The sequence below is a fragment of the Trachemys scripta genome, chromosome 8, assembly GCF_013100865.1.
Source record: "Trachemys scripta elegans isolate TJP31775 chromosome 8, CAS_Tse_1.0, whole genome shotgun sequence".
Taxonomy (NCBI): Eukaryota; Metazoa; Chordata; order Testudines; family Emydidae; genus Trachemys; species Trachemys scripta.
The window spans coordinates 90,821,278-90,846,504 of NC_048305.1; the positions used below are offsets into that span (position 1 = coordinate 90,821,278).

Here is a 25,227-nt window from a genome sequence, read left to right on the forward strand (position 1 = left end):
AGTAAAAGGGGTGTATGAACCTCACCTAGTCTGAGCCTCTCCCTTCAAGATGAAAAGAGGGTGGCCTTTTAAGATTAGCCCCGTCTCTCCCACAAGCCCCCACACATTATAGCAAAGTCTTGTGGGGGCTAACTTAAATGTGGCTCCAACAGTGAGCTGGGTCTACAGCATTCTCTGCTGCTGGTTCAAATCCCTACTGTTACACTCAACTCTGTGCTTGTTGAATTTGTTCTGATTTTCTTTAACAGCTGAGTTTTCAGGATTTGGGGATTGTTAGGAGTACAATGTTGGTCCTTCTCAGTCCTGGTCTCTAATGATAGTTTTTTTTTTCTTCAAAAGCTCAGATGTTATATTCTTCAGTTCCTTCAAGAGCTTTTTTCAGAAGCTCAGATATTACACAGAATCATAGAATCTCAGGGTTGGAAGGTAGGAGGTTCCTTCAAGAACTTTTGAATCAATCCATCTAGCCTGGGTGCTTTAGGCCATTTAATTTCTCATTATGCTCTTTGATATCCTTGATAAATCTATCTCTACTAGTGTCTACACTTCTGTAATTGTGAAAACAGCAACATTTCCTCATCATTGGCTATAGTAAAGACTTTATACTCATAGTTGTCCTCTATGTCACCTGGTGGTCTAGCAAATGCACAGACTTGCTTACAAGTTTGTTTTTTATTTACTTTTTTTTTGCTTTGTATCTTTGCATATTGATTTTTTAAATGTCACTTTATCCTCCATCTTACTTGTCAGAGTTTGTGTTTTATCCTATTAACACCTCTTGGGATGGTGAAAAAGGCCCAGATAGTAAAACACCACTTGGGATGTATTTCCATTTTTAAAATGGTCACTGGTTCTCCGTGTCCACTGAACGTAAGGCAATGGGGTTAAATCTGCAGCACCAGCAAGGGAGATTTAGGTTAAATATTAGGGGAAAACTATCTAACTAAAAGGATAGTTAAGTACTGGAATAGGCTTCTAAGAGAGGGTGTGGAATCCCCATCGCTGAAGGTTTTTAAGAACAGGTTGGACAAACACCTGTCGGGGTGGTCTGGGTTTATATGGTCCTGCCTCACTTCAGGTGGCTGGACTAGATGACCTCTCCAGGTCCCTTCCAGCCCTGCTTCCATAATTGTTATTAGTTAAGGCTATTTTGTAATAAGCTATTTTTAGCAACCTCTCTTTGTCAGATCTTCCTGTCCTGTTACCTTCAGACCTTTACCAACCCTCATTTTCCACCTCCCGTCTTTCCACCTTGAAGTAGGATGTCGCTGGAAGGCTCCCTGCCAGAGCATTTCAGGCTGAATTCTATGGAGTGACATATTGTTCATTAGTGACTCATTGGTGCACCTGATGAACCAGCCTCCTGTGCGGGAAATACTCAACCCTAGAGCTCAGAAATCTCCCGGCTCCTCTTGTGCGCTGCGGTGCAAGGCTCTTTGGTCTCTGGGGAACCAGTGGGGACCAGCCTTCCACCAGGGCAGCCCCCAGGCTGTGCTCAGTGCTGAAGCGCCCTGTCAGCCCTCGGCAATCGCCCGTGGGCTCCTTATAGCTGCTTCGGCGGCCTCTTGACCCGAAAGCCGGACAGCCAGGGGACCGCCACCTGCGGGAGTGGCCCGGCTGGGGCTCCGGGCTCCGCCCCTCCTCGCAGCGGGCGATCCTGGCGGGGGGTCCCTCCCCACAGGCTGAGCGTGGAGGCCGAGGGTCTTTCCCCGGCTGAAAGTGACAAGGGACGGGGGGGACAGGCGGAAAAGATCAGTCCACCTTAAGGCAGCGGGGACACGCCGTGCGCATGCGCAGGCCCCCACGGGACAGCCTGGGACTGAGGGGAACTGTCTGCGCCGAGCCAGGAGGAGACGAGGGTGCCGCGGAGCCAGCGCTGCTCGATCTTCCCCTCGCCTGCCTGACTCGCCTCGCGCGCCGACGTCCCCGGGGCGCCCCGCGCGCGCACAGGGAGCCCCTCGGGCCCGGGGCCATGCGGGGCAGCGAGTGAGCGAAGCGGGGCGGCCGGGCTCCCCCCTCACTCTCCCGTCGTCGCCGCCGCCGCCTGGAAGCCGCACGCGGAAGCGGTGAGTGAGCCCGGGACTCGGAGCGCGACTGAGGCCGGGCGCCCCCCGGGCCGCGCTCGCTGCCCCATGGCGCGGGCTGCCCCTGGGGGCCCAGGCAGGGCGGCGTAGGGGGGTTCCCAGGACAGAGCGAGCCTCCAGTTAGGGGTCCGCAGAGCGGGGGGCGCAGGAGTGGGGCTGCGCTGGGTGGCAGGGGGCTTTGGTGTGGCCTTGACTTTCAGCTGGGAGATCAAGAGTTAAATATCTCCCACTCCCTAAAAAAAAAGCTGCCTGTGCAATTTGGATTTTCACAGCCCAGCCAGAAGCGATATGGCTGACATCCTGTTTATATCATGCAAGCACATCCTGTGTTCTCCAGGCGGTTGTATTTGAGGCAAGCTTCCCCCCCACCCAACCTCTTAGTCGGGCTAGTTTTCACACATCCCAGTAACCAGAATGCAGCGAGAAGGATCAGACTTCGCCCCTGCCCCACTTCTGTGTGATATGCGTAAACATATAGGGATAATTAGTGCTGGATGTTCGGTACTTATTGCAGTTATTCGTCTTAATGCAGTTGATCTGGACTAGATGTGATACCTGCAGATGTGTACTTTAGGGAACATTGTGGGTGGTTGGAGGGGCAAGTAAGCTGTAACTTGTGCGAAATATTGACTTGGAAGACAAGCCATCGTAATAAGTGCAGGATGCATCGGAATAAGGAAGTATACAAGTTGCAACGTTAGGCATGAAGTAGGAAAAAGGAACTGTCCTTTGCAGAAAGGAATAGGTGTGGTCCAGGTAGAAGCTCACAAGGGGCTCAACGCTTGACTGACTGTAAAGGCACCCTAAAAAGTAACATTTAGTTGAGAAGTTTAGATAAGAATGCAACCTATTAAGGTCTATATCTCCAAACTCTTGTGGGCAGGAATCTTGGTAGTGTTGACAATACCCAAGTTTTCCCATCTCAGAGATGTTTACACCCTTCATACTCAGTTAATTTTCTGTTTGATGCCATGTGTATTGATGTTAGAAAAACCTGTTAAATTTGCTACTTCGTGTTACAGGTTGTGATAGTTGAAAGTGTTGAAATTCCATTTAAGAAAACAGTTTATCTCCTCAGCCCATAGGACCAATCAAATCATTACACTAAAGAGCAAAGTTATATCTTGCAGAAGTATCAGCATGGTTAGTGTCATTGGAAGATACAAAATAGTGCAATCTTGATAAGTGCTCCTTAGTACTAGGAAAGATGTGTAAAAAATGGCACCTTTTTGCTCACAAAACCTGTCCCTTGTGATACTCAGGGCTTGTCTACACTTGAAAGTTAATTTAGATTAGGTGAATTTATAGTGCAATAGCTGAATATTTTTTTAAAAGAATTTTTAAAAAATCTGTTAGCTGAAACAAAGCTATGAAAAAGATAAAAATGCCTGTTGATGCGAGCTGGAGTAGAATTTTACAAATGCAAGAATTTCTTGGTGGAGATGCACAAACCAGAAAGGACCCACATTAACTAATTTCAAGATCACAAGTCTTCCACAACTAATTACTCTTAGTTTTGGTTTGACCTATGCAGACTAAGGGCCAGATCTGGCAAATCCTATTACAAAATGTTTGCAGGATTGGGTCCTAGTTAGCATTGTCACTGCCAGTGTACCTTTTTTTGGTTAAAGAGAAGATGGTCTCTCCGGGCACTCTTCATAATCTCTATTTTATTGTGTATTTTAAAGACAGTAACTATAAAGTGTCTGAATTAGCTCTTTTTGGGCAAGCATTGAGACAGAATGGCTGAGTTGCCTAACTGGCACGTCATATCTGATCTTCAGCCGCATCCACGTACCTGCATCCCAAACATCTAACAGAATGAACTATCAATTTTAGCAGTATAAAGACTATAGTCAAGTTAGGAGGGGACTATTTTAAAAATACATGTACTAAGGGTCTAGTAGTAGACTATAGACGTAGAAAATGATTAATTGTAAAATATGTCAATCCCCATGCTTAAGTAGATGGGGATTAGAACAGAGACTACATAGCTGTCTTTCAATATGAAAAATGCTTAAACTCAGTCTGGTTACAAATAGCACCAATCTTATGAAGGTTTAAGCGTACATTAGAATCCTTTATTTGAAAAATTGGGTGTTTGGTTGTATCCTCCACATTTACAATGCCTGAAGAACTATTTCAAGGTATCTATAAGCTATGCAGGACTGAATCCCCTTATTACTCAATCTACAACCAAGAATTGGGTTTACACTGAGCTATGTATTACATTTCACCAGGTATTTTGACTGAGTTTTTCAACTTTTTTTGTAATTTTAACTCCAGAGGCTTGCTTGGACAAGTTACATTTTCTGTACAAGAGACTTCATACAGGCTCTTCTGTTTTGGGGCAAAATCAAAGTACAAGTTCCCTGACTCTGGCTGAGTACCATGACATATCTTAGATGCTGCTTAATCACTAGTGTACAATGTGCACTAAGTTCTATTGTGACCATATATGGGGAGTGGTAGGCACTTCCTCCACACACTTTTAAGTGTGCAGGAAATTGCACCTTGAGCTCAGTTTGTACTATATGGCAGGTGCCAATAAATACAAAGCAGATTACCTAGTCTGGAGCAGTACATTCATTCAAATAACTTTGGAAGATTAGAAAAAGAATTTATGGTTCTTGTGTCATAAACGAGATTAGACTGGTATCAAATGTGGAATATTAAAATATCATTTGCACACATATTCCCACAGTTTTTTTTTTTTTATTTTGCAAATGCCATCTACTTTCCAGTTGGGATTCACAATACTTGCAAGCAGGGTGGATTTGATTTAATGAAATTGATTTAAATCATGATTTAAATCACTAGTTAGGAAAACTCAATTTAATCATGAATTTCTACATAAAATTGCATTCTTGTTGGTTGTTACAACCTTAATACATATCTTCACAACTCAGAGATAGATGTAGGTTTCATTTTTAGAAGGTACACACTATACTTTTTTAAACGGTGTTTTATTTTGAAAACTTTTCAGATTAGTTTTACAGCTATATCAGAAAATGAATGATTGTTTGGTTATTTCATTTTAAAGCAGATATTTATGAAGTCATTGGGAGGTGAACTATCTTCAATTCAACAGGTTAATCATTAATTTTGGAGGATTTTCTTGCCATGCTGTATTAGGAGAACAACATAACCAGACAGACATTTAAATTAAAATTGGGGGGATAGCTCAGTGGTTAAAGCATTGGTCTGCTAGACCCAGCATTGTGAGTTCAATCCTTGAGGGGGCCACTTAGGGAGTTGGGGCAAAAAAATCAGTACTTGGTCCTGCTAGTGAAGGCAGGGGGCTGGACTTGATGACCTTTCAAGGTCCCTTCCAGTTCTAGGAGATAAAATTAATGGAGATATCCTATTTATAAATTGTTTTATTTAACTAAAACAACAACATTAAGTATTCTGGATTGTTTTCTTCAACAGCAAATATATAATATTTTAACAAAACAAGCATATGTCCCTCGCTTCTCACATTTACCTCCAGACTTGTTCTCCTTGTCCAGATCTATTCTGCCCCCAACAATCTTCTATTCATTGAACTTTTAGAGAGAGGTAAGGGATTGACTCTGTGTACACAAATTTGCAGAGGGACAATAGAGTTGAGGTCTGTTGTTTCTCACCTCTATATATTAAAAACATTTTTGCTGTTAACAAACATGTTACCTCTGGAGACACAAATCCACAGTTTGAGAACTGCAAAACTAAGCATCTCTGATGGTATCTTCTAGACTGAGCACTGAGTCCCATTGGGTAGTAGAAAGATTAATCTAAATAATCTATACAGAAGCCTGTGGAACCACTTAAGATTGGGTCCCTAATCTACGAACTATTGGAACTGATTTACAAAATTTTTCTTAAACATTACATGAATATATTGTCTCATACTATAGAATTAGAATTTATAATCCCTATTCCATGATGAGATATCTTTGAGCTATAATGTATCTTTAGATTGCTTTTTGAGGAAAAAAATTATAAAAAAATCCAATTTAAATAAAAAAAATCAATTTTTGATTTAAAAAAAATTCATTGATTTTTATCCACCCTGTTGCAAAGCATTTCATCTAATTCCAGTAAGAAGAATTTGCTAATCTTGTACAGAGCAAGTCCACAAACATCAGAGTTTTTGTTAGGAGGGTTTAGGGAAAAACAAACAAAAAAACCACAACACTTACTATACTGTGCTTAAATAATCAAAGTATTAAACAGTTTAAATTACTTACTGAAGAATATAAATGTGTTTAAAACTGGAAAGAATCTCTAATTTCATTAAATTTAAGAAATCTCAGTATTCAAAGAATAAGATATTAGTTACTTTTAAAGAGGATTCATATTAAAATATGGTTCTAAAAGACAATCTGATTCTGAAATTAGGAATATTAACAGATTTTTGGAACAGTTGAGTATTTCCAAATTAACTTGTTTATGGTCTTTATTAAAATAGTGCTAAAATGCAGGAAGTAAAAGCCACATCACATATATAATAGGAAAACAAACTTGTGTCTAAATTGCAAAATGAAAAACAAAGCCTTTATTGGGAATTTTTCTTGACATGTTATGAAAAGAGGTGACAGAACTTTGAAGTCAAACCAATCCTTGTTTTATTAGTCTCCTTATGTTTACTTCAGAAAGGTGAAATCCACAATAAGATTTCTAATACTCTTGTACTTTTACCATTGGAAGTATTTTCCACACAGCTAGGATGAATGAAAGTTACACAGGGTTCTTTATTGGTTGAGTGAAGATACTTATTGGGAAGGGTACTTTCACAAAGACTGTTTGTGCTGTGATCAACAGTAATTTGTAAAAGATATAGAAATGTTAGTGCATTTTATAGTGTTGCAAGCCAGTGCCTGGATCCCTCTCAAATCCATGTGCAGGCTTCCCCCTTCCTGTGTGGAAGTATAAGCCACCACCATAATACTCTCTTCAAGACCTTATAGGGAGATTCTGGAATCAGAGGTCTACACAGAGGGAAGAGTAGGAGGGATGCACATATCCCCCTACCTACCCTTTTAAGCTGTATTCTTTTTTCCTCAGAGCAATCCAAAGGGATTTCTGGATCACCATGCTGCCACAGTTTGGTGGCGATGCATGAAGGGTGCCATGGGTCAGATCCAGTGTTGAACCAAATCCTCTAGAATCCATGCAGGTCTTTGGGGATCTGCCAAGTTTGAGGGTGGGCTCTCCAGCTTATTGGTGATAGTATTACCTCCCCACCGCTTCCACAGAATCTTGGAGAAACTCCATAAGAGAGTCCTCAGACATCCTACCTCAGAGTTTATTCTGAATTTTTCTAAACAGCAAGGTGTTTAGATTATTTTGATAAGTGCAGGTAAAAAAATATACAGAGGGGCAAGAAATTTGTATCTTTAAGTAAGGATCAGAGTTTGATCGTACATCCAGCCTGAGCTGGAGAAGATAAACATATTTTACACTGAAAACATGACAAAATAGGTCTTAGCTTACTGGTATTCTTCATGAAGCCTAAAAAGCAGGTTTATAAACTAACTCTTTTAGTTTATAGAAGGAGCCTATACTGCAAAGTTTAGATGCTGATCTCAAAGGAGTTTGGACCCATGGTCTTGGTTCTGGCCCCATCTCTCATCTATTGGAAGTTAATGAACAGTTGGAAGCATATTTGCCCGTCAGTATTAAGGAGCTGTATGCATGTGGAGGAGAAGATAATCTTTTGAATGATAAATTGGCAGCATTTGAGCTTCTCTTCCCTTTCCTCTCCAAAAGTTGCAGTTCCTTACAGGAACAATATAAGCTTTAATGCAATAATAAAATCCTTGGTATATTCAGGATGTAAACACAACCATAAAATCTCTAGAGTACTCAGGATGCAGTTAAGATTTTTCAGGTCTGGGTAATAGCAAACAAACACTTGCTGCATTTATAGCAAAGTGCTTTCAGTGTTTTGAACATATGATTCAGACAGTTATAATGCTTTCTGCTTGCTCTGTTCAGCAATAAAGCTTTTTAAAGGGCTGAAGGATACCAAAAATCCATCTTACTAGGAGAATAGAACAAATAAAAGAAGAGGTATCTGAACCTCAAGAGGTAGGATTTTGAGAACTCAGGAGTAAAATAGTCCTAAAGTGACAAGATTTAAAAAAAACAAAAACAAAACAAACAAACCAACCAACCCCACACACACACTTATTTTTAAACTTGCTGTTACAATACCTACAATTATTAGACATGAAAAATTATTCCATTAAATTACTTTGTGGTTTTGACAGTAGTTTTTGTATGGTCACTTTCAACATTTCCTTTTGTTTGTCCATTTATATGAGTCTTTCACAGACTAGGAGAATTTTGTAGAATAACTAGGAAAGTGACAAAAAAAAAATCACAGATTGACAGGGTGTCTCATAGGCAGGTTTGCAGGAGGGAATTACTGGTTTTCAAGAGGACTGTGTCCCTCAGAGGCCAGATGGATTTCTAAGGAATTTATCAAGACATTCATTCCTTGCTTCTCATCAAAATCTCTGAGTGCTTTACAGAAGTTCACCAGATAAGTAAATGGTGTTTCACATAGCATGCTTTCTCTGATTGGTTAAGTAGGGTAGTAAGCTATCTAATAAATAACTAATAGAAAAAAAAATAGTAAGCTGGAAGAAATAATTGGAAGAACAAATTCCATTTAGAGCAATACAAAAATGAGACTTTTCATATCTTGCTTTTGTCATCCTCTTTATAGCTTGTTTTTGTCACAGTTGGCACTTGTCTGGATATTTTGGATGCCAACATTGACATGAATATACATCTCTTTATTCATAGGAGTTGTATCATAAGTAATCTGTTAACACTTGTTAATCTTTTTAATAGGTGTCTTTTGCTGGACTGTTCATTTTTCTGCAGATAAAATGGGGGAAAGGAAAGGGTGGGAAGTTATAGGATCGAGTTAACAGACAAAGTTCAAGTTATGCTGAACTAAGGGAGGAAGTGGTGGAATCTCCTTCCTTAGAGGTTTTTAAGATCAGGCTCGACAAAGCCCTGGCTGAGATGATTTAGTTGGGAATTGGTCCTGCTTTGAGCAGGGGGTTGGACTAGATGACCTCCTGAGGTCCCTTCCAACCCTGATGTTCTAAGAAGTGGTTGAGAAGTCAGTGACAACAAATGAGTGGGTACTGACTGCAGTTTTTTATTTGATAGGAACATATTTGAAACTGGCCCTTAGATTCAAAGGGAATGTTTACACAGGATCTGGTAACTCTAATGCCCATTGAAGGATAAGAACATTATATTTTCTTTCACCTAACTGGATATTAGTTTTTCCATGTTGATACGAGAGATGAGGATTTTTAGCAAAAGTGAGTAACAGAGAAGCCCCAGTGATCCAGAATAACAGGTCACAGTTCTAATCCAGCTGTACTGCTGCTGAGCGCCAAAAAATAGCAAGAACAGCCAAATGTTAACTAGGTGTTAAACAAGTAATACTCCATAGCAGGCTAACAAAACCGCAACAGGTACTGATAGTTGATAGCTTTGTGCTTTAAGTATTTGGAATCTTACTCACTTTAATGTGGTGATTTACTTAAAGGGGAGGGACGTGTCAGCTGTTGGACTTGGCTTGTCCAGTACTCAATGGTATGTCATACTGACATGTGTCTGGCTTCTGACCTATTTAAGTTAAATTTCTAACTAAGCTTAAGAATATGAACAGATGTAGTTCTGGTCTCCCTGAGTCTGCATACTGACTGAAACACCTGAAACAGGTGTATACTGCATCCTCTGCTTACCAATGGGGTGTTAATTCTTGGAGGGGGAGTCGAAAGACCTGTGTTCTGATCTTGGCTCTGCAACTTATCTGCTGTCTGACCTTGGGCAAGTCACTTCTCTGTGCCTGTTTCTCCTTGCATTCTGACTATCTGACAGGCCTTAGGCACCTTTCTCGTGTATTTGTTTCCAGTGGGAGCTAGGTGCTTGACCGTAATTGATGTTGAAAAGCTCCCACTGGGAGCTTTAACACTGGGAAGCTCTTAGGGGCAGGGACTGTCTAATACTATATTTTGGCCCTACCAATTTCACGTTCATAGAATTTTAAAAATAGTAAATTTCATTATTTCAGCTATTTAAATCTGAGATTTCAGTGTTGTAATTGTAGGGGTCCTGACCCAAAAAGGAATGGGTGGGGGTTTGCAAGGTTATTGTAGGGAGGGTTGCAGTACTGCTACCCTTACTTCTGCGCTGCTGCCTCCAGAGTTGAGCACCTGGCCAACAACTGCCGCTTTCCAGCTGCCCAGCTCTGAAGCAGCGAAGTAAGGGTGGCAATACTGCGACCCCCCCCATAAAACCATGTGACCCCCTTGCAACACCCTTTTGAGTCAGGACCCCCAATTTGAGAAATGCTAGTCTCCCCATGAAATCTGGTCCCTTCCCCATGAAATTTGTGTAGAATAGGGTAAAAAACAGATTTCATGGTCCGTGGTGCGTTTTTCATGGCCATTAATTTGGTAGAGCTCTATACATGTTTGTACAGTGTCTACTACAGTAGAACCCTGAACTGTTGTAGCCTCTAACAGCTACTGTTATACAAATGGATTAGTGACTCTGAACCCTAATGACAACTGAAGTATCACTACCTTTTCATTGTAGATCACTTTAGCAGAACCATTCTGAGAAATATTCTGAGAATGAATGGCATTTGGGATTGTAGAGGGTAGTACCAATTGTTCACCCATTGTGACAACTGGCATAGTAGGAATTTACAGGGAATTGAGATCTTTTATTAAAATTAGTTATTAGTGGTAGTCATTAATCATCATCCTCTATTAATCATCATCCAAATTGGTGAAAACTAACTTGCTAGTGTTCCAAGTGAAACTATATTTTTCGAACTGCGTCACTTTTATTAGCTGGAAATACTTAGAATGAACCCATACCCATTTCCACTGTAGCAAACAGGAAAACAATCTCTGTCCCACTGTAATTGTATTGTTTTTTGATTAATTCACATAGGATGAATCAGACTCATCCTCTTGCAAAAAAGGAATAGAAAGTTGATTTGTATTTTAATTTGAAATAAAAAAAAAAGTGCCCTTGCTACTGTGTGGTAATTCTTAAACAGTTAATATTTTAGATTCCTTGTGACACAGGTGCTGACTTTCAGCCCTCCCCCCACCCCCGAGGTACTCCACCTTGCTCCGCCCCCCCAGACCCCACCCTAGCCCCGCCTTTTCTTGCGCTTGCTCCTCCCCCACCCAGCCTTTTCCCACCCCAGCTCCACCCCCTCCTCTGAGCACACTCCCCCTTCGCTCTGCCTCTTCCCGTCCCTCCAGGAGGAGCGGGGGTGAGGGGGGGGGCAGAGAAGAGGAAGGAGCTGCTGAACAACTGATCTGGTGGGTGCTGAGTACCCACTAGTTTTTTTTTCTGTGTGTGCTCCAGCCTCGGAGCACTCACGGAGTCAGCGTCTATGCTTTGTTATCCTGAAACCTAACCTGAGCAGGTGATATAAGGATGCCTATAACAGCAGTGTACTTCCCAGCTCTCTTCTCCCACTACCTAAAACCAAGAGTTGGCGTGAGCTATTGGGTTGGTTGTGCTGATTTTCTCTCACACTAAAGTTCTCTGGCTAAGCTTATTTTATTTCACCTGTCTTGAGTTGGATACAGCAGAGTAGGATAGAAGGACTGAAACTAAATACCTCTACATAACCTTTGACGTTTCAGATCTGACAGCTGGGCTTCTTGGGATACATCTCGCTGCTGCAGGGTCCTGCTTGCTATCTAGCCTCAGAACCTGGGTCTGCGGACACAGGCTCACAGTATGGCACTAAAAATAGCTGTGTAGACATTTGGGTTTGGACTAGAGCTCAGGCTCTGAAGCCTAAGGAGGGGGATGGGCTTCAGCAGCCAAGCCCAAACCAAACATTTAAACACCTATTTTAGTGCTATAGCGTGAGCCTGAGTCTTGCTGCTGCGGGATACTGCTTGCCGTGTAGATAAACCCTCTGAGACTTGGAACTTGTCTATGCTTGAAATGCTACAGGGGCTCAGCTACAATGCTGCAGTGCTTGAGTGTAGACACTACGTCGGCATAGGTCATCCACCTCCCCGAGAGGCGGTAACTAAGTTGATGGACAAATTCTTCCATTAACCTAGTGCAGTCTGCATGGGGACTTGGGTCATTTTAACTACCTCGCGCCAGGTGTGGATTTTTCACACTCCTGAGTGTTGTAATTATGCCAACCTAATATTGGCAGTTCAATACTCAGTAGGTATCAAAGTTTTAAACAGTCTTGACTAAAAGATCTTTCTACTCGCTTAGTTTGTACTTTCTTGCCTGTTGGTCAGTTTCACTAGTTCCATAGTCACCAAAGGCCTTTTTCCTCCCCCCCACTAAGATTTTTCCACTGTGGCTACCTCCCATGCATGGTAACAACCACAGTGACAAGGTGGATGCTGTAGTGTTACAGTTGCCCTGAACTGTGACATCATAGCAATTTGGGGGAAACTGTAGGAAAATAATGTAGTGTTGCTAGAGAAAGCGTGTGTCAGGGCTTGCTTTAAAAAACAAAACAAAACAAAACAAAAACACCACTTTTTCTCTCCCTTTGCTTGTTACCTTTAAATGGTTATTCATAGCTTTTCAGCCAATTATGAATGTTATAATAATCATCTGTTTATAAAATTTGGTTGTGTGCTCAAGTGCAGGCCTGGAAATTATCATTTCAGTGTTTACTAACCAGAGGATTAAGATCCAAATCTTTCCCTTAACTCATCTTAATAAGTGATTGATAAATCTGTAGTTCTACAGCTTGTTGCATAACATGCCATGGTTACGTACTGTTACTTACTTTCCATAAAGGCATATATGGGACCATAGGTGAGAATTAAGACCATGTACACAAAATTGTTTCATTATTGACATTTGCTGCCTCAGTTTCTTCACGGCTAGTAATTCTAATTTTAAGTATCCTTCAGGGAAATAGTGATGTGGTGTTGGTACATCCTCCCGGATGGAACTTTTGAAAATCCATATCCAGTTTTGTCAATGTGGAACAAATGGATTTGTGATTGAAAAAGTCATTTGAGACAGATTTGACACTTTAAAATTTAACTTTTGTTTCCTTTGAGTTAGCTTGTCTTGATATTCAAACCTAGACTCTGTGCAGAGTTTGTAAGAAGGTGAAACTCACAGGACTAACTGGTTTAGTCTCACATTTTTAGAGACATTTTGCAGCACATAGAAACACAATAAAACTAAAATAGCAACTCAAGAACTTGGGCACCTGTATGATTCTAACAACTTGCTGTTGCTTGGCATCCATCAGTCACTTATGGCCAGTTTCCCCTTTTCAGCAGAGTTTAAGATCATACTGAAAACGTTTATTTGGACTAAGACATAGTTGTTTACTAGGCATTAGTCAGGTGCTTAAGCTAGATGTGTCCCCTTTTACGTGATGCTGGATTGCTTCATATTGAGGTCTGTTTGTTTGCACTGTTTGCTGTTTGCGCAGTGTTGCCAAGCCACATACGTGTCATGTAGCCACTTACACTGTAATAGTTTCTCTGGCATATGCCTTTACTCAAGCGGATTGCCTCTTACACGATGAGAAAAAGGAAAACTCAACCGTCAAATATATTTGAATCAGCTATGATTATAGGCAGGCATTTGTTCAATCCAAGTTATACATTTTGTACATGCTCCTTGTCTTTCATGTTTACTCAGGAAGTGGTAGAAATACTGAACTATGTCAGGAATGAGAGGCTATTTCAGCATTCTGTAGCTATGGCCTGCATTCCTTGTTCTTACCTAGGTGTCTAACTTTGCATTTGGTTGTATTAAAATGCATTTTTTTTTTTGCATGAGCCTTACTTATCAAGGTATGATTACCCTGTCCTCATTTACCATTCCACCAGTCTGTCATCTGCAAAGTTTTATCAGCAGTTTGTATATTTATTTCCCAATCACTGATGAAAGTGTTGAATAGCATCAGACCTAGTACCGCTCTCTGCAGAACCCCACTAGAAACACTCGTTCCATGATCGTTCCCGTGGACAACAACTTGTTCTCTAACTCTCACTCAACATATAAGCCTTCCCAACTTCTCCACTTTCTCTGTTGCATTTTTTGTCCTGGTATGGTGTCCTGAGGATTGTAGATGGAGTAACATAGGTATAAGCATTTGATTTTATTGTTAAAAATATACCTATGGTTCTAGAACTATAGCATGACACTTCTTCCCCTCCCTCCCTGTGATGAGGAGTTCCATTAGAGTGGTTTACATTCCTAATGGACTCAGATTCTTCTGATGTGATCTTATGACTTCATGGCCTTCATAACTAAATCTCTAAGACAAAAATCCCTGACTCCCGCAGACAAAGGATGGCTTAATTGCCTTTTATTTGACTTTTAAAAATTAAATATTGATTTTTTTTTTTAGAAAGTCTCTTAATATCTAAAAAAAATCTCGACACTAGAGGATACTCGAAGTTCACGTCTTCCAGAAAGTGCGGCTGTGGTCAGAAAAATGACACTAAAACCCAACATATTCCTATTCAACATCTCTCTGATCCCTGTTTGCCTTAGGGTCATATCTGTTTATTGACAAAGAGGAATTTTTGCTCCTGTTGCTACTGCTGAGCCAATACACTTAGAAAGAGGAAAATTCTGTTTTGGTTCATAGATCAATAAAATGCTCCTGTATATTCCAGTTAGTGAATCTGCTTGTGTTTATATACCAAGAGACAGTGGAACACAGTTTGACTTCTTTTGTTTTGGCAATTTGAAAAAAGTCTCTTGACAAAGCAAATTTGAACTTGGATGTCCTTTGAGAGGAATAAATATACTACTCTTGGGGGAATTCGGCACCACTGTGCAATGCAGAATTTTGCAGAAATTAATGTGCATGCAGAATTTCTCCCCCTGCCCCCTGCAGTGCAGGGGGGAAGGGAGAGGATGGTATCTGGGCAAGGCCCCCCTGCTCCAGCTGGGCTCTGGGGCGGGAGGGGAGGGTGCAGGTATCTGGACTGGGGGGCTGCTGTTGGGCTCTGGGGAGGGTTTTTCTTTTTGGGTGTATTGGTTTGGGGGTCACCATAGGTGGGCTCATGGGGGAGGGGTTACAGGTGTCTGGCCCACCCGGCTGGGCTCTGGTGGAGGAAGGGGACAGAGAAACAGTTAAAGAAACCCCTACAACAACCCAGTTCCTCTATACTCCTGGGGAAATGTGTGTGTCCGTATTGTTACGGACATACTTGCCGACAGCTATTTTGAAATAATGGAAGGTGGTGTGATTATGTAGTGTTATTTTGACAAAATTTGCAGAATTTTAAAATAGTGTGCAGAATTTTTAATTTTTTGGTGCAGAATGCTCCCAGGAGTAATATACACCACCATGATTTACACTGTAAGCTCTCTCATTCAGTTATCTTTGTTTTGCCTTCATGCTTGTCTGTAAGACATCTGGCACTATATGTGCAATTAAAATGGTTCCATAGCTATTTGACAATAAATACACAATGTATGACAGGGTGGTTAGAACAAGAAGGGGCAGGGGAGTTTATACACCTTTGCAGTGAACTTTACTGTGAAACAGAAAGGTAAATATTGAGTCTGTCCTGTCTCTTTAGTGATCAAATACAGCTACAACAGGGCTTCCCTCAGCTAAAGGTGTGGCTTGCTTTAGCTAAGTTCTAAAGAAGTGGAGGAATCCCTATACAGTACTTTTCATCAGCTCCAGTCCTCTTCCTAAAGATCCTTCCTCATTACTACACTTGGTCCTGGGCTAAATACAGAAGTTGCACTGGTTTAGCTAAAGGTGTTGTTTTGCACTGATTTAGCTAACTATGCAAACTTTGTGTGGACATTTACATCACGTAAGTCTAGTTTTCAGAACAAGGCAAGTTGAACTGATGTATGCTAGCTTTAAACAGATGTACACGTCCATACAAAGTTGCATTGCATTTAGCTAAATAGCTGCAAAACCATGACTTAAATTAATCTGGCATTTCTTTATATAGACAAGACTGCAACCCTCTAACTCTGTGTGCTTAGGCAGAACTGGTTCCACAAAGCTAACCCCGCCCTACTAACTGGTAAAGCTCTTCACACAGGTGCAGTACTTGTGGTCTTCCCTCTCACAAAATGGTGTGTTAATCCCTTCCCTGACAGCCTGTTGACAGGATCTCCCTTCATAGGGATAGCATGACATAGAATTCTTAAATTTTCCTCTGGTAAATATTTTACATTTATGTGCAGCCAGGCTGTTATTAGGACTTCTTCATCCCTTATGCATAGGGTCCTGCCAAATTCATGGTCCATTTGATCAGTTTCACAGCCAGAGGGTTTTAAAATTGGTTAACTTCACATTTTCAGCAGTTTACATCTAAAATTTCAGGGTGTTGTATCCAGGAGGGATCCCAACCCAAAAAGTACCTGGAAGTGGGTCTGATCTCTCTCTTCTCCCCCCCCCCCACCATGCAAGTCTTTTCTGATGTTTAATTGAAGTAGGTTAGTGTGTTTGAAAAGGAATTAAAAAGAAATTTTTTTTTGCTCTCTTCTGGGAAAAGAATTAAGAGGAAATAGGTTTGCTAGGCACTTGGAATCAGATTTTTACAGGTATTTAGGTGTTGCTCAGCTCAGTATTGCAAGGCATAAATGATTTAGCAGTCTAAGTCCCATTTTCAAATGATACAGGCATTTAGGGGCTTATGTGCTATTGGCGTTCAATAAGACATTGGAGCTGAACTGCCTAATTTACTTTTTAAAATGGACCTGTTACCTTATATTTGCTTCACAGTCCATGTGTAATTTGTTAGCAACATTACTAGTTTGGACCAGTATGATCTTATTTTTAGAAAACCCTAAAGCATAGCCCATCATGTTACCAGAACTAACTAGCAAGCTCCTCCCTCCATTTAAAACTATTAATTGCCCATACAGTTTGAAGCATGGGCAGAAGATCATTACTGATTTTACAGAATTGGTTGGTAAACTAGATGTAGTTTAAAGAAACTTTTAAGATTTGGCCCCCTTTTTGATAAGACTTAAAAAATTAACAAGGAGCCACAACTATATGCATTAGTTGCTTTTCAGAACATATAATTGAGTTGTTCGGGACCAGCAAATATCCCTGCAGACAAATTGCAGTGTCAGATAGGATTTTGGTGTAACTTCACAAGTTTAAGGCACAAGCCCTACACTATCTGTGAATGATCCCTAACTGGCCTGTGAGTATACTGAAAATATACACATTTATACTCTCTTGAAAGTTTAAAAGACTGAGGGTTTTGCATTTTTGTTACCTTAATTTTGTCTTAACTGGCTTTCCAAAGTTATGCAAATCCTCACTCATACTGAAAAAGCAAGGGTTTGTTTAATGAAAATATATGAGACAGTTCAGACTATGGCCCCAGTTCTGTAAACACGCATATGAATAATTTTGCTCCTGTTGATTTCAGTGAAACTACTCATTGAGTACATATTCACATAAGATTGCAGGACTAAATGAGCCAAACATAGGCTCAGTGAGATAAGTTTAAGAAAAAGCTAAGTACTGGTAGAACTTAATTGCATAGACTTACCTTACAAAGATGGTTTATGTTGTAGTGCACATCTGTGGAACAAAGTACTGTACAGGGAAACCTCATTATAAGAGTTTGTAACTTTAATTTGTATGCCTGTTGGAGAGGACAAATACCCTTTTATAAAAGCTATTTAGGGATCAGGCAGCCTACATGATTTTCCACTCTTAAAGCTCCCTTAATCACCTTCTCCCCCGCCCCATAATTGGGGAGGAGTTGTAAGAAGACTTTTAAGGCCTTTTATATGGTGATACATTTTTATTAAGAATTTGGCCTGATTGGAAATACTTATAGGAACATTGGCATTCTTTAAAATCTAAAAGGTGATTTTCATGATACCATTTTTAGAGACTCTGCGTTGATTGTGGTTCACTGATTTGCATATCAAGTTTTCTTAGTTTACAGGTAAAAGGAGGTCTCTTTCTAACTGCTAGATCTGCAAATAACCGCATTCAGCCCCACAACCTGTGATCTGAAAAATAAATGATCCTTTTTTCTTCATGCATAGTTGTTAGTAATAAAGGAAAAAAGTGGCAAAGCCAGATTAAGTTCTCAGTACACCTGGGCTGTCCTGGTTTCTTCCAATTATATTCTGTTATAGAAACACAATCCCTATAAAAGCCAATAGCACTACACAGGTGTAAATGAAGCATAATTTGGCCCCCAGAACTTTTTTTTATTGGTGATGTGAAAGGAGAAGAGAATCTAGCTTGACTCTCAGATCATAGGGTAGTATTTGTATAGAGGATAACTAGAAATAAGATTTTAACTTTGTACACTAAGCAAATTTGATATAGATGTAATTAAAGCACAACTAAATAGGACCTCAAAATACTATTTGTATTCACTTTTCAAGATAGAATTGTATTTAGTTCGGATAATTGAGCCCTTATTCTTGTAACTGGATATGTAGACAGGCCCTTTTAAGAAAAGCAAAGAATTTTATGTTTGATTCAACATCTAGGCCAAAGGGGAAACTAGTAGTAGTAAGGAATATCATGTTTTCTGGATATTTGCTACTTTTTCTCTTCTTCAGTCTGGATAAAGAAGGCTTGGAAGGAGTTGTGTTGTTCTGTTTTTTTCCTGCTTTGTTGTTGTTGTTGTTGTTGAAGTGCTCCTGGAAGAACTAGAGAAATTCAGTGGGAGTTTCTTAGGCCTTGGCTACACTGGTGCTGTACAGTGCTGCAACTTGCTGCGCTCAGGGGTGTGAAAACGCCCCCCCTCTCCCCGAGCGCAGTGAGTGCAGTGCTGTGAAGCGCGAGTGTAATCAGAGCCTGCAGTGCTGCACGCTCGCTCGCAGCGCTGCAAGCTACTCCCCTTGGAAAGTCGGCGCGACTACACTCGCGCTTCACAGCGCTGCCACAGCAGCACTCCCACAGCAGCGCTGTGAATTCCCGAATGCAGCCAAGGCCTAAGTCCTTAGGTGGACAGGTAGGGGGTTGAGTCTTTCACAAAGAAAAATTTTCTCCTGTGTGTGAGTTAGTTAATTAGATGTTAACAAAAGCTAATAAAAAAACTAAGTTTTAAACAGTCTGATTAAACTTTGTTCCTGTCTTATTTGCCATGGTTTCAGTGTCTTGATGTCACAATCCATTAGTTTGAGCTCTTCAGCCGAAAAAAAAAAAAGCCTACATTTTTCATGTGTTTAAAACAAAATAAGGCAAGCCTTTAAATACATTATAGAGAAGAAAAAGAGTGCAGAGAATTTTTTCATTGAAGGTCATCTTAAATCTTTGAAGGTATCTATCTAGGTTCTTATACAGCATTAATCACAGTGGTATTTAAACAGGTCACAAAATAAAGTGTATGCATAAAGATATATTTTTCTCTCATCCCTTCAGGGATTGGACTTTCTGTGTGTGTGTGTGTGGTATTATGGGAAAAGTTTTGCATTTTTCTCAACTCTGGGTATTTTTGTTATCCATTCAAATGGTTTTTTGAATGCCTTTTATTTTGTCAAATCCGATCCCTAGCTTTCTCCTCTAGGCTCTTAGGGCTAGATCTTCAAAATAACGAGGAGTCTGGTGGCACCTTAAAACCTAACAGATTTATTTGGGCATAAGCTTTTGTGGGTAAAAAACCCCACTTCTTCAGATGCATGGAGTGAAAATTACATGCCCAGATAAATCTGTTAGTCTTTAAGGTGCCACCGGAATCCTCGTTGTTTTTTGTGGATACAGACTAACACAGCTACCCCTCTGATATTTATCTTCAAAATAGATAGTTACATTGTATTCTGGACTCTGTTGTCAGATTTTCAAAAAATCTCAGGTGTTGGGCTCTTGAAAATCTGGCCCACAGCTCTTTTGAAATAAAGTCTGGAATGAGATCTTCACTCCTGCTTTGGATACTTTATGCTGAGAAGGGTTGAAGCTGTACAAGAGGCCCAAAATATTCTGATTCCAGGTAGGTGAGGATTCCATTGCTACAGAAGCTGTGAAAGACAACAGTAATGTTGTCCTCAGAGGACCCCTGCTAACCTCACATAGAAGGAATGTTCGGGGATGGGGTGGGACTAGGAGAGGAGCGGTTTGTTGGGGTGGGCCTCAGCAGTGCCTGGATTCTGGGCATTGCTGCAGCCCATAGGACAGCCTGGAAAGCTGTCTTAATTTAGATAGGTTTCAGAGTAACAGCCGTGTTAGTCTGTATCCGCAAAAAGAAGAACAGGAGTACTTGTGGCACCTTAGAAACTAACAAATTTATTAGAGCATAAGCTTTCGTGGACTACAGCCCACTTCTTCGGATGCATATAGAATGGAACATATATTGAGGAGCTATATATACACACATACAGAGAGCATAAACAGGTGGGAGTTGTCTTACCAACTCTGAGAGGCCAATTAATTAAGAGAAAAAAAACTTTTGAAGTGATAATCAAGCTAGCCCAGTACAGACAGTTTGATAATAAGTGTGAGATTACTTACAAGGGGAGATAGTCAATGTTTGTAATGGCTCAGCCATTCCCAGTCCTATTCAAACCGGAGTTGATTGTGTCTAGTTTGCATATCAATTCTAGCTCAGCAGTCTCTCTTTGGAGTCTGTTTTTGAAGTTTTTCTGTTGTAATATAGCCACCCGCAGGTCTGTCACTGAATGACCAGACAGGTTAAGTGTTCTCCCACTGGTTTTTGAGTATTTTGATTCCTGATGTCAGATTTGTGTCCATTAATTCTTTTGCGTAGAGACTGTCCGGTTTGGCCAATGTACATGGCAGAGGGGCATTGCTGGCACATGATGGCATATATCACATTGGTAGATGTGCAGGTGAACGAGCCCCTGATGGTATGGCTGATGTGATTAGGTCCTATGATGATGTCACTTGAATAGATATGTGGACAGAGTTGGCATCGGGGTTTGTTACAAGGATAGGTTATCTATCTCCCCTTGTAAGTACTCTCACACTTATTATCAAACTGTCTGTACTGGGCTAGCTTGATTATCACTTCAAAAGTTTTTTTTCTCTTAATTAATTGGCCTCTCAGAGTTGGTAAGACAACTCCCACCTGTTTATGCTCTCTGTATGTGTGTATATATATCTCCTCAATATATGTTCCATTCTATATGCATCCGAAGAAGTGGGCTGTAGTCCACGAAAGCTTATGCTCTAATAAATTTGTTAGTCTCTAAGGTGCCACAAGTACTCCTGTTCTTCTTAATTTAGAGAGGCCCTCAGTGCTGGTTAAGTTACATGTGGGGTCTCTCCAGTCCCAGCCCAGATCAGGATGCAAAGTAGCGTAAAATGACAATGGGCCGCCAAGCCTGCCACTAGGTTGTGAGTTCTGCCTTTCTTTAGAGATGCTGCACAGAATTTCATCGCAGCTTTGGTGCCCACTAAGACCAGGTGCTGTGAACATGATTGCAGTGTGATGAAACAGGACTGACAGGTAGAGGACTGCTGACTACTGCATTACATGTCCTACATGTGGCTTACTAGCTAGAGCACTAGACTGGGATTCAGGACCTAGAGAGCTGAGTGCAAACTTTTGTTAATTTCCCTTCTAAAAAAGGGAAGAAATCTGTTTTACATGTAGTCAGAAGAGTATTGTATAGAGAAATATAGTTAGATTTTTTTTCCGTTTGAGCGTGCGAACTTGGAGATTAGATTTAACTATTGCATGTGCACGCAGACCACATGCTTGAAAAAAAATTATGTTCTTACTGTTCTGAAACTTCAATGCATGTGCAGCCAATCATTTTTTAAAAATTAAACTCTTACTCTTCAACTTAAAGGTGAACTCCAAAGCAGAAAAATGATAAGAGATAAGCACAGATTTCTAGATTGTGGAGCACGCTTAACACAGAAATACTTTTGAATGGCTCAGAAAGTTGTCTGCCCTCCCCCTCAATGAAATCTTGTGATGATATCTTGCTTATTGAAGCTATTTCTGAAAGAATGAAGCACCCTGGGACCCCCTCAGTGAAACCATTACATTGAGTTTACAAATAATTTTAATTTTTTTTTTTTTTGCAAAAATGAGTAAAACTTGTTCCCGTGTTGAATACTCTGTACCCATACCCATCTGGTTAATATAATATTCCACAGACAAATCTGTTTAATGTTGCTAATTTTTGCCTTGCAGTTGGCCTTTTAATGAGTTTTATAGCAAGTTTTTCTTTAATGTGGATTTGTTTTTAGAGTTAGACAGTTACAGTTAACTGGATTAAAAATCCAAAATCTAATTAATTGGGGGCATATTAGATTAACCATCTCTTTACTTCAAGACCAAGAGAAGGAAATTAGGGTTCTTTTGAATGTTTATGCATTTTCATGTTGACTTGATTGTTCATGTGATTAACAGCCTTTTAGGAATTTAATCAAATAAATTACCATATTTGCATAAAATAAACATTCCTGTTTATCCTAAAACAGCACTGTTTACAGCTACTACCCTAAAACCTAAGGTTTACTAGGGAGCAACCAAAACTAATACCGTGCCAGGATTATCAAAGAGAGGCCATTACTGAAATATGAAGGGTTCCTTTCTGATTTCTATGAAGAATTTCCAGGTTAATGGAATTACAATAAGAAAATACCTTACCCCACCCTATTTTCTCTTCTCTGCTTTCTACCGCTCAGCATTTTCCCACTTAATTTCTGCATCTCCATCTTTTCATCCTAATTTTTCTTCTCAACCTTCCTCTCCCTTTCCCCCTCCTCCTGCCCTTCTGTTTCTTACCATGTACATGTGTTTCCTGTTCTACCTTCTTCCTATTTTCTTTAGGATCACATTCAACAGGGGGGAAAATGACCACACATTCAATCATGCCTGAGAATGACTTTTTTCCAATTGAGTGCAGCTTCTGGGAGGAGGGAAGGAAAATAAATGCCCACAAACTTAAACAAACAACAACAAAAAAGTGCGTCTTCACTTCCTAGATTGTTGGTACCGGCTAGTTTGATAACTGTGTTGTTACTCCTGGGAGGATTCTGCGCCAAAAAAATAAAAATCCTTTGCCAAAAAATTAAAAATTCTGCAAATTTTATTTGTCAAAATAATGCAATATAATCACACCAGTTTTAATTGTTTTGGTAAGTTATTTAAACTAGTATACAGAAAAATGTCACAATAACTATTCAGCATTTCCTAAATACATGAAAGTTAAGTTACAAATACTTGATAACTAATACCCTGCATTCCAGGTATAATTCTGGATTTTCATTTAAATTACATACACAAAAAGTAGAATGTCATTTTAAATTGCTCAGACTTTCACACATGAACGTCATACTGCTTTGCTAATCATTGTCCTGGACCTAGCTGGGTACTTTGGGAAGTGCTTGGTTCTGATTTTCCTGACTTTTTTTTTTTTTTTTTGGACTGCTTGGTAATTTTTTTTTTTTTTTTTAAATGGGTAAGTAAAAATCTAACCCCATTGTGCCACTTTGTCTCAGGAAAAAGTGAGAAAGCACATAGATCTTTCTAGCTGATTCCCTTACTGTCATTTATAAGGCTTTACATCTCTCTGGCAATGTAAGGGGCCTTAAAACTTCTACAGATTTTTAATGCTCATGGGGGAATTGACTGAGAATGGGAACAGTTAACTAGCAATAGAATAATTAACGATGTTATTATGCAGACAGGTTGCTACATTTCTGCCTCAGAGAATGAGATCAATTAACTATCAACAACAACATTAACAAAATGTGTTTTTTTTTTTTTTTTTTTTTTTTTTTTTTACAGAAGCTATTTTCTTTAACTTAAAAACAAACAATTTTCAGTAATACGCTACTAATATTTAAGTGTTTTTTCAGTTCTCAAGAAGTTAAATTTTACTAGGCAGGCAGGCTGCTACCCTTCTGCCTCTGAGACAGAACCTTCCTCCTGCATAACAAAAAGACCTACCCTCCTCCATGCCCCTTGAGCTGCAGTATCAAGAGAGAGGAACAGAGTCTCTCTCGCTTGTTGGCCAGCCCCGCCCCCTGACAGTGATCAGCATCTCCCCCGCAGGCATGCACGCCGAGCCCCCCGTAGTGATTTGCGTCTCTGAAGTTGATCCAGGCATGGTGGAACAGACACACTGCCTGGACTGCTGGGGAAGAGACGTATTTCTCCCCGCAGATTTCTTTTGCATTTTTCTGCACAGGGGGCACAGAAATATGCAGGCCATATAAATTCTGTGCCCCCCACAGCGGCGGAGAATTCTGTCAGGAGTATGTTGTGTTCAAAGAACTGTAAAGTCTACTCTTGACCCATCATGTTTCTGTGGATGTTTTGGGAACTTTTTAACTCCTTATGTAACTTGAATGGCGCTCTGTATATGAGTCCTGAACAGTTTCAGGCTGAAGATGTCTGTGTGGTTAAAAAAAAAAAAAAAAAAAGGCAAAGAATAAAATTCAAATCTAAAACGCATTTTGTTTGTAACTTAATGTGCAATAGCTGTAACTAACTTACTTTATTGACACATTTCTGGGTTGTTTTAAGAGCACTTAGAACCCACTTTTATGGTTAACTTATATTTGGGGCTAGGACCAATTTAGCCATTTTAAAGCACTATATTTATATAAGCCATCAGTAACCAGCCAGGGAACATGTTCTGCAGCTATACAACTTGTTATGTATTACTGTAGAAATGCTTGGATATCGGCTGACAGACATGCTTCCTGGACCTGCTGCACTTTACAAGTGTTTATTTTAATAAAAACCCACTTAAGTATAATTTTATTCAATGTTCATGCCTCAGAATAGTTCCACTATATAGTTCTATCACACAGCCACAGACTTGGTTGCTAGCTTTGTGATGCTTCAGACAGTTCTTAAAAATCTTGCATGGTGATAGGTTTCAGAGTGGTAGCCGTGTTAGTCTGTATCAGCAAAAAGAACGAGGAGTACTTGTGGCATCTTAGAGTCTAACAAATTTATTTGAGCATAAGCTTTTAGTCTCTAAGGTGCCACAAGTACTCCTCATTCTTTTTGCTTAAAAATCTTGTTTCCTTCATACCATTTTGAACTCACAGCTACAGAGTATTTAGTTGTATTGTGGTCAGGTGTGCAAGTAGGGAGATTTTTTTAGCAGGTACGAGGTACCAGAAGGACTTGGGGCTAGCCCCCGTCCCCTCTCCTGCAGGGGCAGCAGAACGCAGCTAGGGAGGGCATTCATT

The 25,227-nt window shown here is 40.2% G+C and overlaps 1 protein-coding gene across 2 annotated transcripts in view; it reads left to right on the forward strand.

The window, feature by feature from the left end:
• The first annotated feature begins 1,805 nt into the window (after positions 1–1,805).
• JAK1 (Janus kinase 1) overlaps positions 1,806–25,227 on the forward strand; it is a 93,558-nt gene continuing 70,136 nt past the window's right edge. For both annotated transcript variants that reach the window (XM_034779921.1, XM_034779922.1), the window contains exon 1: positions 1,806–2,066. The gene's annotated coding sequence lies outside the window, so the exon portion shown is untranslated. The remainder of the gene's footprint in view (positions 2,067–25,227) is intronic.